Below are 4,238 nucleotides of genomic sequence, written 5' to 3' on the forward strand. Positions count from 1 at the left end.
TTAGCTTTTCTGTAAATTGTTCATGTACTTGGTGTTTATGTCTATCGAGATACGTACGTTGTTTAAAAAATTATTACTTTCAAATTGAGTAAACCAGAAAAACTGAACCAAACCGACAATAACTAAATCAATGGTTATTTTTTTCGTTTGGTTTGGTTTGGTTTAATTTTAGAAATTTGAAAAATCAATTAGATTGGTTTAGTTTTGGTTTTAATCAATAACCAATTCAAATCGAATCATAAGCACCCCTAGTATTAAGATTAATATATTGTGAATATTGATGTACGGATAAGGTTATATCTCAATGGGTTTTCGGTTTAACTAATAATCAAAAATTAAAAATCAATATCGAACTGATAATTCAATATTTCTTTTTAACAAAATCATTAATCCAATAACACAATAACAATAAATTTGATTTGTCGATCCGCTTTGTTTTTGCACACCTCCAAATTATTAGGTTGGGGTATATACATTTAATTGTATATTGTTTGTCCATCAATGGTACATATAAAATAGATTCATTTGTGTTTATCAATTAATTTTTTTTGTATATATGATTTATTGATACATTTAATTTGTAATTTGTAATTTGTATACGTTATGACAAAATTCTAACGGTATATGTACACTGGTTAATTATACATATATAATTAATAATAAATCTAGTAGTCACTTCAAACATATTCAAATTGTATATCTGATATATACAAATTCATTATAACTTTTGGATAACTATTCAAAAAATAAATATGAACGGTGTACATTTCCAGTAAAGACAGTATCTAACTCATATTTGTTAATATATATAAATATAAATACAAAACAATTGATAATGAGCAATTGTTAGTAAGGAGAGTCGAATTTGGTATAAAACTCTAGTGAGATATAATCGAGTGATTTATGATAGGGTAACTTTCACATATAGCAAACAAAAAATCCATTTTTGTATGCTATAGCAAAGTTTGCATAATTGCACTCCATAGGAAACATAAAACTGTATAATTCGCTATACATATACAATTGTGTAATTCGCTGGCCTAAATTGTATAATTCGCTGGCCTAAATTGTATAATTTGCTGGCCTATGTATATTGCATAACTATAAGTGTATAGCAAGAAGATATATGTTTTTCTCGCTTTATACAATAACAGAAACACAATATATACACTTCTGTTGTATAAAGCTAGAGAAAATTGTATTTCACTGCAATTGTATAATTCGCAATTGTATAATTCGTTGGCCTTTTTCTCTGTAATATTTGAAGAAAAATGTTTGTAAATTGTATAATTAAGTGTATAACATGAAGATATATATTTTTGCACATGTATATACAATTTTCTCTCGCTTTATACAAAACAGAAACAGAATTATACACTTCTGTGTATAAAGCGAGAGAGGCGAGCGAGAATGGAGAGTGGCGAGCGAGATTTCTGGGAGAGAGATGCTGGCAAATTTTAGCTAACGTTTGCTATGGAGCACAATTAAATCAAACCCTAGCTAATCCATTTATTTTAGGTTATTAGTTTGCTATTATATACAATTTTCCCTTTATGATATTGTTTTCTCTTTTTTCATCGAAGCTACCGCCTAAATTTATTTAAAATTTTGAAAAACGCATTGTATATTATATAAATACATGTGAAGTATAAAAACAAAAAAAATCCATATTTCATAACTATTGAAATTATAACTATGTATTTATTTAAAATTTTTGAAAAACGCATTGTATATTATATAAATACATGTGAAGTATACAAACAAAAAAATCCATATTCCATAACTATTGAAACTATAACTATGTGGCGTTATTAGATAAATAATAACTAAGAAACCTAATTAAATTTCCTATAATAACTATTTGTAAAAATTTCCCCATTATTTATTATTTTTTTTCATTACCAGCTCTATTACTATTTTATAATGGGCAACTTTCACATATAGCAAATAAAAAATTTATATTTGTATGCTATAACAAAGTTTGCATAATTGCGCTTCATAGCAAACATAGAAACTGTATAATTCGCTATACATATACAGTTGAAGCAAATTGTATAAAACAAAGTGTATAAAACAAGAAAGAGAAAGACACTTGAGCAGAGAATTGTATAAAAACAAATTGTATAAAACGAATTGTATTATTATAAGTGTATAGAACGATTATATACAATTTGAATTTGTATAAAATGAGAAAGAGAGAAAGACAAAAGAGACTTGACAAGGAATATACAATTGAATCAAATTGTATAAAACGAGAAAGAGAGAAATTAGATATAATTTGAAAATTGTATAAAACGAGAAAGAGAGAAAGACAAAAGAATTTGGGCAGAGGAGTATTTTTATTGTATAATTATAAGTGTATAGGACGAAAATATATGTACTTGCATGTGTATATACAATTTTCTCACACCTTATTAAAACAGAAACATAATTTATACATTTTGCTTCTGTTTGTATAAGCGAGAAAGGTGAGGGTGACGAGCGAGACTTGGGAGAGTGGCGAGCGAGATCTGGAAGAGGGGAGAGAGGGAAACAAAAATATATGTATTTATACAATTTTCTCTGCTTTATACAATTAAAAACAATTTTTATACACTTGTGTTTGTATAAAAAGTGAGGAAGCGAGGGAGAGATTGGAGGAGAGTGGCGAGCGAGATATTTGGGAGAGAGACGTCTGACAATTTTTTGCAAACGTTTGCTATGGAGCACAATTAAATCAAACCCTAGCTACTCCATTTATTTTAGGTTATTAGTTTGCTATTATATACAATTTCCCCTTTTAAAAAATTAACTTATGTCTTGCTCCGCCCCACACTTAAAAAATTTATTTTAACAAAGAAAATGATATATAACAACGGAAAAGGGTCTTAATTTGCCCCTGTATTCTTAGAAAAGAGTTATATTTACCCTTTGTTATACTTTTTGGTTATATTTGCCCCTACCATCCATCTTTGGGTTTATATTTACCCTTTGGGTTGCTTTGTTCCACATCACTCCCTTTTATTATTCCACATGGCTCATATTTGAATATAATTTTCTCAAATTTTATTTACACCTCACCCCAAAGAATTGGAACTAATCAAGTAAAAAAATATTTTCTAACGTGTTTAAACATTTGGATGGCAAAATTCATTCCAGCCATGCCAGAAGCTTCCCAAATTCCTCATTCCTTTCCATTTCCCACAAAAATTTTCTATTTAAAAAAAATTATATGTATAAGATCTCAGAAATAAAATGGCTATAAGAAATTTATCATCACTCCAATTAAATTTGTAAGTGGTATATGACAATCTCTAAATCTCATAACTCCTTTTTTCTGAAAAAAAAAATAACTGAAAAAAATTGTATGGAAAGGGAGGAATAATTGGAAGCCATGGGCTTGGCGGTGTAGGCAATATTTTTCATATCATAAATATGATAGATTTATCTTTTCCCACGGCTCACGCCAAATGCTTCCCAAAAATTTTCATCTCTTTTCCAATTTCTCAAGTTTTTGATGAATAAAGAGTAAACGGCGGTAGGTAGGTCTGGAGATCAATTGTTTAGTGATATCGTTTATATAGTACAAAAAAGATGGTGAAGTCACCGCTTGGTTATTGAGAAGCTGCAGATTGTGTTTAAATATCTCGGATAGCCAAATTTTTGGAAATAATTGGAAAATATTTTTTCACTTTATTCCTTTCAATTCTTTGGAGATGAGGTATAATAATTAAATTAGAAAGTATTATATCCATGTAGAAGACACATAGGATAAAAAAAAGGGTGATGTGGAACTTAACAACCCAAAGGGTAAATATAAACCCAAAGTTGGATGGTAGGGACAAATATAATCAAAAAGTATAACAAAGGGTAAGTATAACCCCTTTTTAAGAGTACAAGGGCAAATATGACCTTTTCCCATAATAAAAATATGATAAAAAGTTAACACTGAGGAGTAGTCAATCAATTTTAATGAAAAAAAAACATTATTAAAGTAGGAAAAATTGTATAAAATAGTAAACTGTTAATTTAAATTAAATGTTGTAATCATAGTTTGATTTAATTGTAACTCGTAGTAAAGTGTTGTCATTGTGCTTGACAGTCTCTCCTCGCCTCTCTCACTTTATACAAATACAAATGTGTAAAATGTGTTAGTATTTGTAAAAGCGAGAGAAAATTAAATATATACATATCATTTCGTTCCTTCTCTCCCCTCTCCCTGATCTCGCTCGCCACTCTCGCTCGCCTCTCTCACTTTT

General features: G+C 28.7%; 1 non-coding gene across 1 annotated transcript; it reads right to left on the reverse strand.

Moving 5' to 3' along the window:
• Nucleotides 1–3,217: 3,217 nt before the first annotated feature.
• Nucleotides 3,218–3,312, reverse strand: LOC112941602 (small nucleolar RNA Z221/R21b). Its single transcript, XR_003247025.1, has one exon. It is a non-coding gene; the product is annotated as a small nucleolar RNA Z221/R21b (small nucleolar RNA).
• Nucleotides 3,313–4,238: the final 926 nt, after the last annotated feature.

The sequence above is a fragment of the Solanum lycopersicum genome, chromosome 5 (genome assembly GCF_036512215.1).
Source record: "Solanum lycopersicum chromosome 5, SLM_r2.1".
In the NCBI taxonomy this organism is placed as follows: Eukaryota; Viridiplantae; Streptophyta; class Magnoliopsida; order Solanales; family Solanaceae; genus Solanum; species Solanum lycopersicum.